This window comes from Crinia signifera, chromosome 9, assembly GCF_055691185.1.
Source record: "Crinia signifera chromosome 9, ASM5569118v1, whole genome shotgun sequence".
NCBI lineage: Eukaryota > Metazoa > Chordata > Amphibia > Anura > Myobatrachidae > Crinia > Crinia signifera.
In genome coordinates this window covers 141,524,482-141,545,702 of record NC_139225.1, presented here as the reverse complement: position 1 = coordinate 141,545,702, position 21,221 = coordinate 141,524,482, and the positions used below count along the sequence as shown (strand labels likewise).

At 45.2% G+C, this 21,221-nt stretch overlaps 1 long non-coding RNA gene across 1 annotated transcript in view; it reads right to left on the bottom strand.

Annotated features, from left to right (window-relative positions):
* LOC146036154 (uncharacterized) overlaps positions 1–21,221 on the bottom strand; it is an 81,529-nt gene that overhangs the window by 59,672 nt on the left and 636 nt on the right. The gene's annotated exons all lie outside the window — the stretch shown is intronic.

Below are 21,221 nucleotides of genomic sequence, written 5' to 3'. Positions count from 1 at the left end.
AATTTTGCACAGCGCCCCATTGAGGGGGCGTGTCATGCTCCACCCAGAGGGCGTGTCTAGTTCCATATATGGAGAGATTGCGAAAAGAGATTGTGAATGTGGCACCTAGAAGCGTGGGTGTGTACTGCTACATCTAAGAGGAATCTTGTAAAATGACTTACAGATGTAGCCCCTGTCAGCTTTGCTCGGCACCCACCAGAACCTCCCCTCTGGCGAGCGCCTGCGGACAGGGGCTACATTGAACTGGGACACGCGGGCATATCACGCGCACGCGCGTCTCAATCCTTAGGCGGCGGGGCACTGGTATCCTGCCCGTCTCCGCTTCAGGGAGACGGGCAGGGTTGGGGGGTGGGGGGAGACCGGCGGCATGGGAGGTGGCGGGGACCCGGTGGGAGCTCTGTAGCCATGGGGCGCGCACGCATCTCGTGCGTGCGCGCCCCCTGGCGGGAGCTGGCGACAGTTTCGCCAGCCCCTGCCTGGATGAAGGCTCCATCTGTATATCCAAATGTAGATGAGCCCCAAAGCCGTTAGTAAGAGCAGATATACTTGGTAAAGTGCTGGGAAATGCTGCTGATGATTCACTGTAAATGTATCTATTTCTCATTCCTTTTCCTCCCCAAAAATGTAACAGTGTAATGTGGGCTAGGTGACATGAGGGAGATTGCTAGACTAATGAGGGAGAGAGGGAGATTGCTGCTATGTGAGGGAGTCTCCTTCAGAATGCAGGAGGGGAGGCAACTATGATGTAACAGTGTAATGTGGGCTAGGTGAGATGAGGGAGATTGCTAGGCTAATGAGGGAGAGAGGGAGATTGCTGCTGTAACATGGAGTCTCCTGCAGAATGCAGGAGGGGAGGTAACTATGATGTAACAATGGACCTTATTCTGGTCTTGCGTACGCACGTTCCATATCAGCGTACGTTTCCCGTACGCGGACGGTGAGTGAAAGTCCACCCACAAAACATCCGCATACGGACGGTCTCAAAGACCGACAAAGGGGAGTGGCGTACACTTGAGCGTACGCCACCGTACATGGACGGATCACCTCTTAGACACCGACAACTGGCGTACAACAGAGCGTACGCCACCGTATACGGACGGATCACCTCTTAGACACCGACAACTGGCGTACAACAGAGCGTACGCCACCGTATACGGACGGATCACCTCTTAGACACCGACAACTGGCGTACAACAGAGCGTACGCCACCGTATACGGACGGATCACCTCTTAGACCCCGACAACTGGCGTACAACAGAGCGTACGCCACCGTATACGGACGGGTCTCTTCCGTTTTCACACCAACATCTTACGGCTATCTGAGCGTTCGCCTAAAAAACCAGTCAGGTCTGGGTACAGGTATGTTAAGGATGTGTGATTCGACCAAACATGATAAAATTGCTTGTGAACAAACATGTTTAAATATTGTAACATATATGAGTTTTCAGTGTCATAAGCAGATGTAGGAATCCTTTGTTAGAGAGATGTGATTGCAATAATGTGATTGGTGGCATCTTACATCCAGAGTGTATTACATCCAATTCATAGCAGATCAGAAAGTGGTACAGTTATGTATTTTGGGTACTGTACAAAGATTGTGTGCAAAATAGTGGCCATGGCCTTAGAACATTGCTGGCACATCCTTGTAGCTCTTAGATGTGGTTTATGTATTTTTATCATAATGACAAAAAATATGTTTGTATTAGAGTGAAAACGTTGACACATGTCGACTTGTGTAGATTGAGTGTGCTGCTGTTTAAAGTATATGAAAACACTTACTGAATGTGTATAAATGGTTACAAAATAACTACTTTGGCATATATAAGCAGGTCTTATGCTGGGTACACACCAGGACGACTAGGGCCCGATTCTGTCAATTTAGATCCAATTCCGACCGGTTGTATGCAGATTGTATGTACTATCGTGTGTTTTTGCCATTTATTTGATTCGATTCCGATCCAATGCGCGTACCCGCCACTCGTTTGGTCGCATCTTTGGTCCTACGTGCTGCAGGTAGGATCCGGCAATCCCAGGCCGACCGACCGTCAATCGTATGCAGATCGTGAGTGTTTTTTGCCGCCTCCGTCGTGCGTCCGTTGGTGCGTCCGTTGTTTGATCCAGCCTATTTGAGTGGCATTTCCTAAACACTCCCCCGGCGCCATGTTTTTCCACATAGCAAACAGCGCTGGCGCAGCAGTTGGACTCTCCTTCTTGTCTCAGCTCCCAGAACAACAACCTGGTATGTTTGCACTCCCAATGCTCTCCTATGCATGCCCACTGTTGCCACCAATGTATATAGTGTGTATAGAGCACTGGTTTGTCAACCGTGCACCCGACCATGTCACTGTTTGCTCGGGTGGGCCCCATGTGTGTGTGTATACATATAACCAATGTCCACCATTGCAGTATTCCATGCACTCCTCTCTGCTAGGCCCCATTCACCTGTGTGTGTGTGTGTGTGTGTGTGTGTGTGTTTGTGTATATATAGATATATACATAAACCATTGTCCACCATTGCAGTATTCCATGCACTCCTCTCTGCTAGGCCCCATTCACCTGTGTGTGTGTTTGTGTATATATACATATAACCATTGTCCACCATTGCAGTATTCCATGTACTCCTCTCTGCTAGGCCCCATTCACCTGTGTGTGTGTTTGTGTATATATACATATAACCATTGTCCACCATTGCAGTATTCCATGTACTCCTCTCTGCTAGGCCCCATTCACCTGTGTGTGTGTGTGTGTGTGTGTGTGTTTGTGTATATATAGATATATACATAAACCATTGTCCACCATTGCAGTATTCCATGCACTCCTCTCTGCTAGGCCCCATTCACCTGTGTGTGTGAATAGCAATATGCACAATAAAATGTATAGTGGTTTTCATAAAAGTTTATTAACATTTTAAATACTTAAAACATAAGAACTAGATAAACTGGTAACTATAACTATAAAAGGAGGAGGCGTGACCACAGGATGTAGGGAGTAGGACGCTCCCGTGCTCTCTCCCGCCTGACGCTGTGATTACCCACGATGCTGTTACCTGCCTGAGTTAATTCCTTCCCTACCCGGCTTGTGAGCTCTATCCAAAGCCCCCCCCGGCGTCTGGACCGCCTGAGGGAGCTCTCGTGGGTGGCCCGGGACTCCGGCTGGTGGGGGATTCATAGCGGGGACAGGCTTCACTCTCGCGGCGTGACCCAGTGACGTGCGCAGAGACGCAAGAGGAGGGCGCCAAGCTATTGCCGCAGAGATCACCAAGAGGCGAGTGTCAGCGTACGGCTGACTGCGCAGTCACTCATCATCAGGCTTCCACTGCTCCCCGGTGCACGCGGTGGCAGAGTGTGCAGCCGGGTTGTAGCGGTTGGACCGGAGCAACGTTTTTCAACATCCTTCCCCGTGGTGGCAGAGCCAGGGCACCTCAGAACCAAAACCAGGGTATAATCCTCCTGACTCGCGGTGGCAGAGCGTGGACTGGAGGTGGGATACAGCAGCGGCCTGCTCCAGGGACCCCTATGGTTGTTACACCAAGTACCCAGGATACAGCAGAAGAGCTAATCGTATATTGAATCAAAGGTACTTTACTCATTTGATGCATAAATTGTCCCTTGGCAGGGGATTGTGTTGCATTGTGCTGTGGTCAGACGCTACTGGTGACATTATCGATCGAGTTGGGCCATCATTGAGGGGTTATCATCTAGGAAATCTGGTTGAGTGCTTGGACTGACTGCGCGGTTTGCCATTTGCTATCAAGGTCCCACTGCTCCCCGGTGCACGCGGTGGCAGAGCGTACAGCTGGGTCACAGTGTTTAGACCTGAGCAACACACCAGCACTCATATTTGTCATACCTGGGTATTTTAACTTCAAAGCCAGTATCTAATCCTCTTGGCGCAAACGCACTAGAGGTAGTATAACCTACCTTGCATATTCGACGCTGTGATCATATGGGCTGACCCTTGGAAGGGGCCGGTATTGCACTGTGCTGTGGCCGATTCTGCCAGTTGTTACACTGATCTTGCTACCCCTAAAAGCGTTGTTACCTAGAAACTTGGCTGAGCGATTGGACTGTAAGGAAGGGTGTTTCAAAAATCAATACCTTACCTCACCCACACTTGTCTCTTTGGAGATTTAAGGCCTCAAAACTATCTTGTGCCTAATTATAAGAACTCTGTGTACGCCTTTGATACTTCTAGCCCTCCCGGTACCATAGCCGGAGCTCTAACCCGGTCCCAGAATGGGGAAAACGCAGAATACCGCAGCCAATAAATTGGCTAAGTTCGCCAGAACCCCAGCATCACCCAATACTTCGTCTAGAGCAGACAGCAATCCCCCCGCCACACCTCCTGAAGGGATAAACACACAAAGTGAACTTCCTAATATCCAAAAGGTTCTGGATGCTCTGTCTGCAAGCGAGGGACGGTTAACCCTCAAGATTGAGAGTTTACAAGAAGATCTGGGAGTTATAAACACAGCGGTTCAACATATTAGAGAACGCACCACTGAAATAGAGAAACGTACAACTAACCTCGAAGAAATCATCACCCCCTTGGTGCAAACAATAGATCTTTTGAAAAAACAAGTCGATAAAATGGATACAAAAATTACCGACATGGAAGGCCGCCTAAGGCGCAAGAATTTGAGGTTCTTGGGGTTCCCCGAGAAGGTTGAGGGGTCCGATCCAGAGGGCTTCCTGCAAAACTGGCTCGTGGAAGTACTTGGGGATAAATCATTGTCTAAGTTCTTTGCAATTGAAAGAGCTCACCGGGTGCCTATGAGACCCCTACCCCCAGGGGCACCAGATAGAACTCTGATTGCGAAAATCTTGTACTACCCTGACCGGGACCGCATTCTGCGGTTAAATCGAGAAAAAGGGCCACTGTTGTGGAACCAGAAGAAAATATCAGTGTTCCCGGACTATTCTCAAGGAGTCCAAAGAGACAGAGCTCAATACAATGTAGTTAAAAAACGTTTGAGGGAGCTGAACCTGGATTATGCAGTTTTATTCCCTGCAAAACTTAGGGTCATAGCGGAAGGGAAATCTTTTTTCTTTTCAGACCAGAGTCAGGCCGCGGACTGGTTGGATAGGAATCATCCTAGTAAACGGGCATTGGCTACTGAATGATCTATAGGGTTAAATAGCTAATCAAGCATTAACCACCAGGTTTAATGATTTTTTCCTTTTTTTTCTTTTTTTTTTTTTTTTTTCCTTCTCCTTCCTTTCTTGTAAGCAAAATTGGTATGTAAAGAAGGCCTAAGGATAGGATTAAGGTGACATAATACTATTCGAATTAAGTCAGTTGTCAGACGGGAGAGTAGCGCAAATGTGTGGTCATGACATATATTGCCTCACAGGGTGGTTTTTGGGGTAGCGGGGGTGAATGGGTGGGGTTGGATAGGGGGGTAGGCATGTCTGGAAGAGGGGGTGGCATGCAGGGTGGGGGGTGGTTGGGAGGAAATGGGATACTAGGAACAAGCTTCGCTCCTTGGTTTGCCTTGTGCTCAGTTAACTCTCTGCCCTTCTCTGTTTTCTAATATGTTGTAATTAAGAGTTAAATATGGGCCTTATTAAATATAATATTACATCATGGAATACCAGGGGTCTTAACAATAAGTTTAAAAGAGCATTAGTTATGAATGAGTTACGTAAAAACGCAGTTGATATTGCCTGTCTTCAAGAGACCCACCTTGAAGGTGGTAGGGTGTTGTCACTCAAAAGACCATGGGTTGGGTGGGCTTACCACTCGACGTACACCACAAATTCCAGAGGGGTCTCTATACTTGTGAGAAAAGGTATTCCTTTTAAACCTGAAATTGTACACACGGACCCCAATGGTAGATTTATTTTTATGAAATGTAAACTTGAGATGTTTGAGTTTTTGTTAATGTCTGTATATATACCTCCCCCCTTTAGCTATGGGGTCCTGAAAAAAGTCGCAGAGTTTATGGCTTCTGCCCCTAATACACCAGCGTTGGTACTCGGCGATTTTAATAACGTCCAGGATCCACACTGGGATAGATGGCACTCGTCAAAGAGTAGCACTGTTAGTAAAGATACCCCATTCTCCTCTACTATTAAAGATATGGGGCTAAAGGACATATGGAGAGTATGGAACCCTGGAATCCGGGAATTTTCATGCTTCTCTGGGACACACGAAACCCTTTCTAGAATTGACATGGCCTTGGGTACTGAATCTTTCTGTCTTAGAGTCTCAGGGGTGAGACACAGGGCTAGGGGCATATCGGACCACTCCCCTCTGGAAGTGATAGTCACCCCTGGAGAGGAGAGAGGGTTAGTGTACTGGAGACTTAATCCACAATGGTTACCCAAAATAGTCCCGGGCTCGGGGTTGGAGGAGCAGTGGGAGGGGTTTTGGTCTCTTAATCAAGGTACGGCAGCTCCCGAAATAGTTTGGGACGCCTTTAAGGCGAACGTTCGGGGCTCAATAATTAAAGAGATTGCTAAGTTTAAGGCAAATTGTAGGCAGGAAGAATTACTATTAGAGGATAAGTGTACTAGTGCAGAACAAAAGCATATAAAAGAAAAAACAGAGCAAAGTAAACAAGCCTGGTTGGGAGCCCAGGAAGCCTGGTTGAATAAAGTAAATGAGATAGCTAAGAGACGTGAGGTATTTAAACATCACAAAATATATGCACAAGGGGATAGACCCGGGAGCTTCCTTGCTGCCTTAGTAAAGGCTGATAGACCCCCTGCTATAGTGTCAAAAATAATTGGGGATAAGGGAGAAGGCTATACCACCACCCCTGATATAGTACAAAGTTTTGCACAATTTTATAAAAAAACCTATACATCTACAACCAAGTGTACTGCAGGAGTTATAGAGACCTACCTGTCCCGCATCCCCTTCCAAAAAATCTCTCAGGAGGATATGGTCATGTTGGACGCCCCTTTAACTGTTCAAGAGATTATTGAGGCGATTAAAGCTAGCCCCAGTGGGAAAGCTCCAGGGACGGACGGTCTTCCCCAGGACCTATACAAGCTCTTTCCCCAATTCTTTGCTTCCAAATTACTTACCCTTTTTAATGATATGTATGAGAGAGGATGTTTAGCCCCCTCTATGTCAGAGGCCTTGATAATAACACTACTGAAAAAAGATAAAGACCCGTGTGCTAGGGAATCCTACAGACCCATCTCACTTCTCCCCTGTGATACTAAAATCCTTGCCAAACTACTATCCACTCGATTAAATAAGGTCCTTGGCGACTTGATCCACAGCGATCAGACTGGTTTTATACCAGGTAGGTCTTCTTCATCCAATCTGAGAAGGCTATATGCTCATATTCAAACCCTGCAAGCTGGGACAAGTAACGCCGCGGTAGTATCATTAGACGCCGCTAAGGCGTTTGATACAGTGGAGTGGGACTACCTGTGGAAGGTGCTCGAGTGGATGGGGGTAGGGTCGGGTTTTGTGAGGTGGATCAAACTCCTATATATACATCCTACAGCAAGAGTTATGGTTAACGGTTATATTTCATCCTCCTTCCCCATAGGAAGGGGCACCCGTCAAGGTTGCCCACTTTCGCCGGCACTCTTTGCCATAGTATTAGAACCATTGGCCAGTGCAATTAGATTTAGCAACAGTATTCGGGGTCTCTCTATGGGGGAAAGGGAGGATCGCATAGCTCTCTACGCGGATGACATTTTACTCTTTCTTCACAATTATGCCCAATCAATGCCAATTATTTTGGACATGATTGAATATTTTGGCACCATGTCTGGTCTCAGAATTAATTGGGGTAAATCATGTGCACTTGGACTGGGGAACCCCCCTCTCACACTCCCCGCCCCAGGTATTCCACTACAAAGGGTAGATAGATTTTTATATCTGGGAGTATGGATCTCCAACGATATAGAGGATTTTGAAAGGTTAAACTTGACCCCCTTAGTAAAAGACATCAAACTAAAAATAACATCCTGGTCTAAGCTCCCTCTCTCAATGACAGGAAGAGTAAACTTGATTAAAATGGTCATACAGCCCAAAATCTTATATATTATACAACATACTCCGAAATACCTTCCCCGGAAATGGTTCCGTACCCTTGAGGGAATCATCTCCTCACTTGTTTGGAATAAAAAAAGAGCCCGGGTCAGGTTAAAAACGCTGTCAAGGCCTAAGCCCCAGGGCGGATTGGGGCTACCTGACTTCTGGTTGTACTACCTGGCCTCTCAATTGTCAATTATAAAAACATGTATAGGCATAGGACAAGAACCCGACATAATTAACAATATGATAAGGGTAATAGCCCCCGGATACTCGCCTCTACACCTCCTGCTAACCGGTGGTATTAAAAAATCATGGCCCCCAATCCTTAAACAAATTATTAAAATATGGACAATAGTTAATAATCTCCTGGGTAGTAAAGGGTTGGACCCTGAATCTCCCCTCATGAGTTTTAAATTGTTCCCGGAGCTTGAGGATCTCCAGATGGGGAAGACCTGGGGATCTAAAGGCCTAACGGAGATTGGGCAGATTTATGCCCAGGGGGAATACCGTTCGTTCCGTGAGCTAAAAGAAGAATTTAATCTTGATGCCTCTTACCGATTCCGGCACTTTCAGTTAAAACACGCACTTGGGGCTCAATTTGGGGTTGGAGGCCCTGCTATAGAAGAATCTAGAGTAAAAGCTCTTATGGGAAAGGTTAAATCAAACCATTTAACCTCTCAAATGTACAAAGTTCTCCTGGGGAAATCAGGAGAAGATAATCTCGCTCTTTTAAAGAATAAGTGGGTTACGGACATCGGTAACATAAGCGACGAAGAGTGGCGAGAAGCGTTAGCAGGTACTTCCAGGTCTACAGCTCAAATAAAGTTTCAGCAAATCCAATTTTTTATTATACATAGGTCATATATTACCCCTGAACAATTAGCAAAATTTGGTGGTAGAACGGAGATAGTATGCCCTAAATGCAAAAGGGCGGAAGGGTCTTTTTGGCATCTAATTTGGAGCTGCCCAGTGATTGAGGTCTTCTGGGATCGGATTATAGGCTTCCTTGTGCAAGCTGGGATTCCTAGGAGTGCATGTACCCCGAAATTATGTATTTTGAATGTAAAGGGCAGGGAGTTAATACCTAGAAACACATGGAACATGATATTGAACCTCTGTACTATCGCGAAAGTATGTATTGCCAGAAAATGGTTGGCAGCGGAGGGTCCAATGTATGAAGAATGGCTTGCATTGGCAGGTAATACAATGGATCATGAGCGGTATATATATATAGCCAGAGGGGCACAGAAGAAGGGTGAGGTATTGTGGTCTTGTTGGCATAATATAGTTACACAGAGCAATCTGCGGAGATGTTATTAGGCACAGTCAACTACTTATTACTAGAGGCAAACCAGGGGGGGAGGGGAGTAAGCTTGTTCCTAGGGGGGGTTAGGGTATGTGTTCCATGGATACACTGTCAATTTGTGAGACTTATAAGACCATACTTAATAATGACGACAACCGACCTAAAGTTTGAAATTATGACCCCCAAACATTGTTATGCTTTTAGACTTAATTTATTGGTTATGTATGATAATCACTGGATTGTATTTTAAGTAAGATTACACGGATGTTTGATTAGATTAATTGATACTTAGTATATACACCTATGAACACTAAAGAAACCTGATTGTATATGGTGATAAAGTGCACTGATTAAAAATTTTTTTTTTTTTTTTTTTTTTTTCCCTCTCTCACTAGTTAATCATCAATTAATTATGCACTGGTAATATTCCATTATGTATCTTAGATACAATTAGACTTAGTAAACTTGTACACCGTTGGTTTTGGGACTGGGGTTCCCCTTCCGCCGTTAGATTAATTGATACTTAGTATATACACCAATGAACACTAAAGAAACTTGATTGTATATTGTGATAAAGTGCAAAAAAAATTTTTAAAATCCTTTTTTTTTTTTTTTTTTTTTTTTTTTTATGTTGGGTCTATTAAAACCCGGGTTGATGTTAAGTCGTCACGAACTATTGTTGGAACTGGAATAACATTGTAAAGATGCATGGTCAATGTAAGGTATCTGTAAACGATATAGGTCATTTTGTATGTTTTTTGTAATTTTGGAAAAATAAAAATTAAATAAAAAAAAAAAAAAAAAAAAACTATAACTATAAAAATTGAAATATGAGACAAAACATGGATATAACTATAACTATAAAAATTTAAATATGAAACAAAACATGGATATACTATAAAAATTTAAATATGAAACAAAACATGGGTATAACTATAACAACTAAAATGGTTTTATCTTTTTACAGTCCCAATGTCCAACGCAAAGGAACAAGAGTTTCTTGAAGGGTTTATTGAAAAATATCGTTCGCACGAATGCCTGTGGCGAACAAAATCCAAAGAGTATTCGAACAAAATGAAAAGAAACCAAGCCTTGGAGGAGTTGGCACGCTACAGTCTTCCATTTCACCCAGAGGCCAATGTTGAATGGGTGAGGAAACGCATCCAGAATCTGCGCACAGTGTTCTTAAAGGAACACAAGAAGGTGGAGGCTGCAAAGAAGTCTGGTGCTGGAGTCGACGAGATGTACCAAACATCGCTCTGGTACTATGACCGGTTGACATTCACCCTCAGCCAGGAGTCGATGAGGACAGGAGTAGTCCTTATGGTAGAACATGAAAACCAAGAAGTCACGGCGCAGGAGGAGGAGGAGAATTCGCAGTCTGCATCGGTGAGTCTATTTTTTTGGCTATCTAATTGATTCCTCCTGCCAATCCACAGCGCCCTCCCCATTAAAGTAGGCCATGTACTCTTCCCTCACCTGTTTGGCTCGTGCACTCCCTGTGTAGTGTTGTGTTGGGGTTTGCAAGGAGGATATCTGCACTACCTCCTCCGGCAGTTCTTGGTCTTCTTGGAGTGCTGTGCCTGTAGCCCTTTGCTGTGTGGCTTTTCTGCGGAGCAAATTGTGCAGGACACAGCACGCCGTGACAACCCAGTCAATTTTGTCCACCCTCAGGTTAATGGCAGTGTGGAAAATGCGAAACCGGTTAGCCAGGATGCCAAAAGCATTTTCCACAACACGCCGTGCCCTGGATAGCCTGTAGTTAAAGATCCTTTTGTCATGGTTCAGGCCCCTTTGCGCATATGGCTTCATGACATGCTCGTGCAGGCCAAAAGCCTCGTCAGCCACAAAAACAAAGTTAAGCCCCTGTTTAGTTTCCTGGACAGACGGCAAGTGAAGGGTGTTCGCTATGAGCCTTTCGTAGAACTTTGTGTCCTTGAAAGTGCCACCATCCGATGCACGGCCATTCCTTCCTACATCCAGGAAGATAAACTCATAGTTGGCATTAACAACAGCCATTAGTACAATGCTAAAATAGCCCTTGTAATTAAAATAGTAGGACCCACTATTGATAGGCTGGGCTATGCGGACATGTTTGCCATCAATGGCTCCACCGCAATTTGGAAAGTTCCATCGCTGTTCAAACTCCTCTGCGATGACTTTCCATTCATTCACGCTGGTAGGGAACTGAAATAAGAAGTAAATAGAATTGATTAGTAAACATGTTCAATTTCTTTACAGCTTGGTGACTACCCACCTGCAACCCCAGACCTATCCGTACTATCCGATAATGCATGCACATCAAGCGAAGTTCCTACTCCGGCACGCACTCCGCCACCCACCCTGGAACCCACTCCACCACTCCCCCGTGCCAAAAAAATGCGTGGCAAAGGAAAAAAAGGAGAAGCATCAGCACATGAAGAATTTATGATGCGGGCACATCAAGTCCTGCAAAGAAACCCGGACAAACATGACAACTACTTCACTTATGTGGCAGAGTGTGTTCGCAACATGGCTCCGGATCAGCAACTTACTTTTGAAAAGTTATGCATGGAGTTGGTGTATAATGGCAGTTTAGGGTATCTCAACAGTGGCACTAAAATAGTTGGCATGGGTAGTGCACCAGACACACCACTGTCATTAGAATCACCAGTGCCTACTCCGCCTGCCAGCGTAGCAGGCCAGTCGAGCACAATTCCAACACATACCCAGTCAACACCTACACAGCCTTCTCAACCCCCCCAGTACCGTCAATTCTACAGATCTTTACTGATAGAAGATCCAGAGTCTGCTGTTTTTGAGGATCTGTCTTAAAAAATAGGCTATTTTATCATTTACCATCGACATGGTCTCAGCTGCAGGTATGTGATGGCCACTGCTCACATGGCGTATGGCGCACATCAATGGTGCCGGGACCATTGCATCTGCGCCATGCGCCATGTGGGCCGCAGCCTTTACATATCTGCAGCAGACATCCTCTGCCACACAAGGGCCACAGTATGTGATGGCCACTGCTCACATGGCGTATGGCGCACATCAATGGTGCCGGGACCATTGCATCTGCGCCATGCGCCATGTGGGCCGCAGCTTTTACATATCTGCAGCAGACATCCTCTGCCACACAAGGGCCACAGTGTGTTTTTTTGTTTTTTTATATGCTGCTACCTGTACCTGCATTACCAGAGGGAGAACAGGATTCTCCTCAATCTGGATAGCAAACTCCATTTATTGCCCTTTTGTCTTTGCCAATAGTATGGGGTACTGTGCGGCAGACATGGTCTCAGCTGCAGGTATGTGATGGCCACTGCTCACATGGTGTATGGCGCACATCAATGGGGCGGGGGCCATTGCATCTGCGCCATGCGCCATGTGGGCCGCAGCCTTGACATATCTGCAGCAGACATCCTCTGCCACACAGTACCTTATCCCTACTGTTGTAAGTGCCTGTTCCAGAAGTTACCAGAGTGTGTTTTTTGTTTTTTTATATGCTGCTACCTGTACCTGCATTACCAGAGGGAGAACAGGATTCTCCTCAATCTGGATAGCAAACTCCATTTATTGCCCTTTTGTCTTTGCCAATAGTATGGGGTACTGTGCGGCAGACATGGTCTCAGCTGCAGGTATGTGATGGCCACTGCTCACATGGTGTTTGGCGCACATCAATGGGGCGGGGGCCATTGCATCTGCGCCATGCGCCATGTGGGCCGCAGCCTTGACATATCTGCAGCAGACATCCTCTGCCACACAGTACCTTATCCCTACTGTTGTAAGTGCCTGTTCCAGAAGTTACCAGAGTGTGTTTTTTGTTTTTTTATATGCTGCTACCTGTACCTGCATTACCAGAGGGAGAACAGGATTCTCCTCAATCTGGATAGCAAACTCCATTTATTGCCCTTTTGTCTTTGCCAATAGTATGGGGTACTGTGCGGCAGACATGGTCTCAGCTGCAGGTATGTGATGGCCACTGCTCACATGGTGTATGGCGCACATCAATGGGGCGGGGGCCATTGCATCTGCGCCATGCGCCATGTGGGCCGCAGCCTTGACATATCTGCAGCAGACATCCTCTGCCACACAGTACCTTATCCCTACTGTTGTAAGTGCCTGTTCCAGAAGTTACCAGAGTGTGTTTTTTGTTTTTTTATATGCTGCTACCTGTACCTGCATTACCAGAGGGAGAACAGGATTCTCCTCAATCTGGATAGCAAACTCCATTTATTGCCCTTTTGTCTTTGCCAATAGTATGGGGTACTGTGCGGCAGACATGGTCTCAGCTGCAGGTATGTGATGGCCACTGCTCACATGTCGTACGGCGCACATCAATGGGGCGGGGGCCATTGCATCTGCGCCATGCGCCATGTGGGCCGCAGCCTTTACTTATCTGCGGCAGACATCCTCTGCCACACAGTAGCCCGTACTTATTGGGAAAGTTTAAACTGGGTCATACATACTTAAATCTTTATATATAGTGTGTTTTTTTGTACAATAGCTTTTATATGGTATTATAATATATTTGTGTTGACACAATAAATCTATTTACTATTTTACTATTTACACATGTTTTACATATGAAAGGCCTAAAAAACCTGTTTCTGTCCTAGGCCTAAATGATAAATAAAAATATTTTGTTTGCACAATAAAGTGTACGGTGTATATTTCATCCTTACCTTGCAATACTGGTACTGCAGCACCTTCACAATGGCTTTGCAGGTCTCCGGGATGATGAGGCCCAAAGCTTGGGGGGAGATGAGGGATCCAAACTTTAGGTCAGCAAGAGACCGTCCTATCGCCAGAAACCTCAGGGTCACCACCAGCCGTTCCTCAGCAGGGATAGCCATGCGATACTTGGTATCCTGCTTCTCGATGTGGGGAGTCACCAGACGCAGCAATTCCTGGAATGTGGCATCATCCATCCTCAAGAAGTTACGAAAATCGTCTGGGTTATTTTCCCTGATGTCCCTGAGCAGTGGCATGTGCGAACGAGTCTGACGCTGAAGTAGCCACTGCTTTGTCCAGCATGATCTTTCTCTCCTGCGCTGGGCTCTCTGATGTCTGAGCTTCAACACTGCATAATAGAGCAGGTACTGTTGCTGGTGACTACCCATCACTGCATTCTCCATAGTGCAGGGTTAAAAGACACTTTGTAATGGCAGGCAAAACAAAGTAATGTGTAAATAGCTATGTCCAGCGTTCAGCAGGTATAAACCAAGCCTCACTAGTAACAAAGCAGAAATACACTGGTTTAAAATGGCTGCTGCTATTCCTATCCCCCTCTGCTAGTCCTCCCCCTCTGCTAGTCCAGCCCCTTCATTCAAATTTCAAAGGCCAATCTGACGACGGTCGCATGTGTTCTTGCAAAAAAACAAAAACCAGCGATCCGACCGTCTTAACGACCATCGCGGGCGCATCGGGATCGGATCTGGATCGTTCCGCCAAAAAACCACAATTTTTGCTAATCGTTTGCTGGGGACTGCCTGGGAGCTCCCGGGAAGTCCAAGGGAAATCGTTCCATGGTCGTCTATCGGTTGTATACGATGGTGGTCGTCCTGGTGTGTACTCTACATAAGAATGATTCTTACCTACAATTAAACCAACCTTTACATGTAGAGAAGTGTATAAAGATATGCTTCCAATGTGTTTGAGTGCTGTGTGTGGCTTGCAGGTAGTGAAATAATGGTTTGGACTTAATAGACTGCAGCATTGCTTATTACATTCAGGTGTATGTGTTTGACTAGTAATCAGCGTTAATTAGCAGACCCAGGCGTCCGCTCTCATGCGTTATCTGTAGGGGTGGTCTGGAGGTGGCGGTTGGTGTCCGCCTGTTTTGTGTCCGAAATGCACGGTGCTTTCGCCGATCGAGCGGTAGTAGCACCGTACATTTTTTGTGCACACCCCCGTGTACGCCCATGTTTACGCCCAGTTTCCCTCATTATTACTTCTGAACTGATGCTGATTTTAGTTCTACCAGCTATACCCCTATTTATACTGTATTTTTCAACACACCCTGTACGTTACCTTGTAATTTGTTTTTTGTTTGCTATGACACTTTGTGGCGCCTTATAAATAAATGTACTATTACTACTACTAGGTGACATGAGGGAGATTGCTGGACTAATGAGGGAGAGAGGGAGATGGCTGCTGTAACAGAGAGTCTCCTGCAGAATGCAGGAGGGGAGGTAACTATGGTGTAACAGTGTAATGTGGGCTAGGTGACATGAGGGAGATTTCTGGACTAATGAGGGAGAGAGGGAGATGGCTGCTGTAACAGGGAGTCTCCTGCAGAATGCAGGAGCTGAGGTAACTATGGTGTAACAGTGTAATGTGGGCTAGGTGACATGAGGGAGATTGGTAGACTAATGAGGGAGAGAGGGAGATTGCTGTTATTTCAGGGAGTCTCCTGCAAAATGCAGGAGGGTAGGCAACTATGGTCCTGAGGACTGAGGTTGAGAACAACGGTTCTAGAAGATAATAGATGGAACCTGATTGGTTGCTATGGGAAACATCCCATCTTCAATAGAACTCCCATCTTAGTAAATTTACCCCAGCCTATGTAACAATCCACACTCGTTTTACCAAAACAAAACACGACAATGAATTAGTGACTCATCTGTGATATTTAATGCAACGGTTTGTGCTACTGTTCCTATCTCATATACAGTATAATACTTTAACCGTTTTCTGGCATTTCTACATACCAGCAAGTACATTATCTAAACTGTTCGCAGATGGTGAAATCAGTGCGTTACATAGCGAGGGCAGCAACCGGAACATAATCTGCCTGCAGCCGCCAGTCACAGAGGGACCTCCCGCAACCCTCCCGTAGTGTCTGCCGTGCTGCTGATCATTGCTGATTGGTCAGCACAACAGGAGAGCCCTCCCCAGCAAACCGATCATCCCCCACACTGGCCCCCATAGTGTGTAATGGGGGCTATTTAAAAAAAAAAAATATGTAGCAGTACATGTCTGCAGTGCCTTAACTAGACATTTTATTGCCCTGTGCAAGAAAGGGAATTGGTGCCCCCCTTCCCGTGTCAAAATAGGGACAGTGCGCACCGGAGGTGCGCTAAAAACGAAGGGAGTGGCTTCATAGGTAAGGGGGTATGGCCATATAATACCCTTAAACATGATGCTGCACACCGTAGTGCCCATTATGCATGATGCTGCACACCATAATGCCCATTACACATCACGCCACACACTAGAATGCCCACTACACATAATGTCACTAGTAGTGCCCCTTAAGAAATGCCCCCAAAAGTGCCACTCAGTTTCTGATATGAGGCCAGAGAGGAGCAGCTGCTAAAATGGTGAGAGGGGGATAAGAGGAGAGCTCAGCGCAGAGCACACTGTTTGTGTTACTTGTGTATTATCACGGCGCCCACTAAGCAATTTGCTTTGTGGGCTATTCTGTGTAGGGAAATCGCATCGCATGGGCCGCATGCGATCGCGTGGCAAGCCGCGACAGAACGCATCCTCCGACGTTTTCATTACCCCACCATCCACTAATAGTGTGTGGAGCGCAGCGAGCCACCGAGCCCGAAGCGTGTAAAGTAATCCGCTGCGCTCGCCACGATTTGGGCTCGCCGTGCTTCGGGATGGCGTGGATAGTGAGGGGTACCCTCATCGTATGTCATCCAATGATATTATAGTATAGGTAATGTCATGGCATCGCACACCCTATAAAATCGCATGCGACTATGCGGGAGGTGCAATGCGATGTGATGCGATCCCCGGGGCATACAGAGCAGTGAATAAATGACATTAAAAAAATCGCACCGCTTCGCATGACCCTTAAAATGGCCCATGCGATGAGATGCGATTTGCCTGCGGTGCCGTACGTAGGAAAACTGGGCGCCGTGATAATACACAAGTAGCCTTTTTCTCCCCTCCTGTGCATCCGGTGGACATTTCAAATATGGTGGTAAACAGGTTGGATTTCTTGTGCGCAATTAAAAGTGCAGCTAACCTCCTTTACCAGGAGTTATCAACCTGGTCAGAACAAAGCATATACAAAAAGAATTTTAGGAGAGCAGCGCTCTACTGTGGGTACTGATTGCCAATGATACTTGATACACAAATAGGATATGTTTTACCCGGTGTAGATCTCAGACAGCTTCTTTTCCACAGTTATTTCATCTGATCACATGTAAATAAAATGAAAGACAAAAAATAAATACATAGTGTAGTAGTCCCAACACAAAGTCTCTATGAATATAGGAATCCCACGGGACCACAAAGGCTGGGCACTTTTCTTCTATATTTCAAATGTGAAGTAAGAGGATCTTGGTTATGGGGTCACCTCGTGCATCTACAGGATATTCAGAATGCTTACACTCTGCTTACATGAAAAAGGGTTAATACATTACTATCAGTGAATGGGGATAAGTATGAGGCTGCACACTTCCTCATTTTACACAGGATGAGCAGCATTTATATCAGCACTATGGGCCTTATTTTGGTTCATTCTTTCTGACAAAATCCTTCTTAGATGGGCAAAACCATGTGCACTGCAGGTGGGGCAGGTGTTACTTGTGCAGAGAGAATTAGATTTGGGTGGGGTTTTACTTCAAAGTGAGATCTATATTGCAGTGTAAAAATAAAGCAGTCAGTATTTTACCTGCACAGAAACAAAATTACTCACCCAAATCTAATTCTCTCTGCACATGTTACATCTGCCCCCCCTGCAGTGCACATGGTTTTGTCCATCTAAGAAGGATTTTGTCAGAAAGAATGAACCAAAATAAGGCCCTATATGACCATATCAGGACTTCCAGGTTAAACTTTACATGCTGGAATTAGGTAGAATCGTCTATTTATACTTATTTTTCTTATTATTGTATCATGAGATGTATTTAATGGATGTATATTATACACATGCTGTGAGATGTTTATGTTTGTTATGGCATTTTATTGATTACTGTTTATGTGGAACACGCCCCTTAATCAGGTCATCTGTACCTGAGGGTATATAAACCGCCAGAGGAGTAGGTGTGGCACCACCGTGATAAAGACTGTTCAAAGGTCGAAACGCGTTGGTGGGGTGCCACTATTGTCTGATGAGTATCTGTTGCCGAGTTGCCTTGTACGCCAGCAAACCGTGAGTGAGCTTCCCGGGTTTTCCATCTGGCCCCTTTCAGGACTTCTGGCTGTCTATTACATCTGGCACCGGTGTTTTATGTGATTTTATAATAAAAGAGAAACCTTTTTTACCAAATGGAACTGGATTGAGACATTTATGTAAAGAAACCTTTATATACAACCATCTTTTTACACGTAAGGGCCAAGTAAGCATTGTTGTACAGTTTCTGACACAGAAGGATTCCGTTAAAAATAAACCTTTATATATGGGGTATTAACCCTTTTCATGTAAGCAGAGTGTAAGCATTCTGAATATCCTGTAGATGCACGAGGTGACCCCATAACCAAGATCCTCTTACTTCACATTTGAAATATAGAAGAAAAGTGCCCAGCCTTTGTGGTCCCGTGGGATTCCTATATTCATAGAGACTTTGTGTTTTGGGACTACTACACTATATATTTCTTTTTTGTCTTTCATTTTATTTACATGTGATCATATAAAATAACTGTGGAAAAGAAGCTGTCTGAGATCTACGCCGGGTAAAACATACCCTATTTGTGTATCATTGGCAATCAGTACCCACAGTAGAGCACTGCCCTCCTAAAATTCTTTTTGTATGTTTCAAATATGGTGTCGGCTTGTGAGTCATTCGGAACTCGCGGTCTGCTAGCCAATAACTAACTGTTGATGATGGCCTGTGAGCTCTGATAGGCTGCTGGCCGACACCACATCATGTGTGTCAAAAGAGTGGGGTTTAGTTGAGGGCGGGTGGTTTCGGACTCTGAAAAAAAAAATGGAGGCAGGGACCGGTGACAGCTGCAGGGGTAGCACTGCTACATAAGAAGCTAAACGAGAGAAAGGAAAATAATGTCTTTGATTGGTGCACCTAAGATGTACTATTTCCCTAATATTGGATTGGGTGTAACGTGTTAATCTCCTGGTATGTATATCGAATCTCAGAGAACCCAATTTGCGGTTCTTACTTCATACACTATGAGATTGATTAATCAATTGCGGCTTATCCGGCAAACATAGTAACCCTTGTTAATAATCTGCTATGAGATGGGGAGCGTCTGAGGTATGTGCCTGTGCACGGCCTCAGGGATGGAAGGTGCTTGATGAGGTGGGGTGACAGATGTCAGACACCACACTTCTCAACAGAGTGTGTCCCCCGATACCCCCTCCACACATATCAATGTATTTTTGATTTATGTAACGTTGCGCTCACGGGTCTCCGCTGTACACGGAACCCTCTGTTGAGAAGTGGGGTGTCTGACGTCTGTCACCCCACCTCAGCAAGCAGCTCGCATCCCTGAGGCCGTGCACGGGCACATACCTCAGACACTCCCTGGCAACAAGGGAATCAATGGCTGCAGTCAGTAGCAGCAGTAGTGATTAAACCATTGGGCGGGTGACGGAACCACCATCTGCACCTAGCGCCAAAGGTTAACTCTGCACAGCAGGACATACCATTCAGACCAAGAGGAGAAAGATTGGTCGCACAAGACTACACAATAAGTGTCTTAACTGACCCCCAAATTCAGTTTAATATAGAAATGACTGAAAGAGGAGGTGTGCTACCCCAGGACAGTGAGATATGTCACAGAAAAAGAAAAACAGGAATGTCCTGTTTATATGGGTGCACCTATCATAATTAAAATTTGTACTTTTATTAGGTATACTTTAAGAAATACTGCGAATTGTTTAAAAAAATAGGGAGAATGGACAAACAACAATTAAAGTAGGAAATCAGAAATAGTAAAATAAAGGTGGCAGACAGGCTGTTGTTGTTTGTCCATTCTCCCTATTTTTTGTGGATACTAACGGTGAAGACATCTATTGTGTGAATACACCAAACACCTTCAATACTCACACACCAATCCGTCCTTACTATAGAAGTGAATTTGGAGAGAGCAGCCTGTCTGCCACCTTTATTTTACTATTTGTGATTTCCTACTTTAATTGTTGTTTGTCCATTCTCCCTATTTTTTTTTAAACAATTCGCAGTATTTCTTAAAGTATACCTAATAAAAGTACAAATTGTAATTATGATAGGTGCACCCATATAAACAGGACATTCCTGTTTTTCTTTTGCTGGGACTTACCATTCAGCCTTTATATTTATAGAACAAATTATAGTTAAAAACCCAACCTATAGCAGATTATTAACAAGGGTTACTATGTTTGCCGGATAAGCCGCAATTGATTAATCGATCTCATAGTGTGTGAAATAAGAACCGCAAATTAGGTTCTCTGAGATTCGATATTCGATATACACACCCGGAGATTATCTTCACCAGTCTGTTTACATGTATGTTTGTGTGTTTTTCCTTTTAGAAACTCCAAATAAAAGTTACATTTTATTGTACATAATTCTTAGGTGCACCAACCAAAGACATTCTTTTCCTTTCTCTCGCTTTGTTCTCAATATCCAATGTGTAATGGTAGCACACCCTTTTTGGTTCTACTGTGAAATTCGCAATAACCCGTACATAAGGGTCCACCGAATTTAATTGATATCATATTCTCCTGTGCGACTGGCATAAACTTCCGTTTTGTCTATACATAAGAAGCTAGCCAACACTGAGGGTGCTGTGAGAAGTAGCCACATAGCCGGCCAGTGCTGCTGCTTCCATCCACGGCCAGATCGGACAATCATATTTAGGCAGGCGGGTGGCAGAGTCACGAGGCCGGGTGCTGTTGGTGGTACTGCGCCCACAGTGCCTATAAGCTGTAGACAAGGCACCACTGGCATACCGGTAGTTACGACCCTGCATGCCCGTGCTTCTGGTGCCTACTTCACAGTGGTAACGGTAATGTGATTATTTGCAC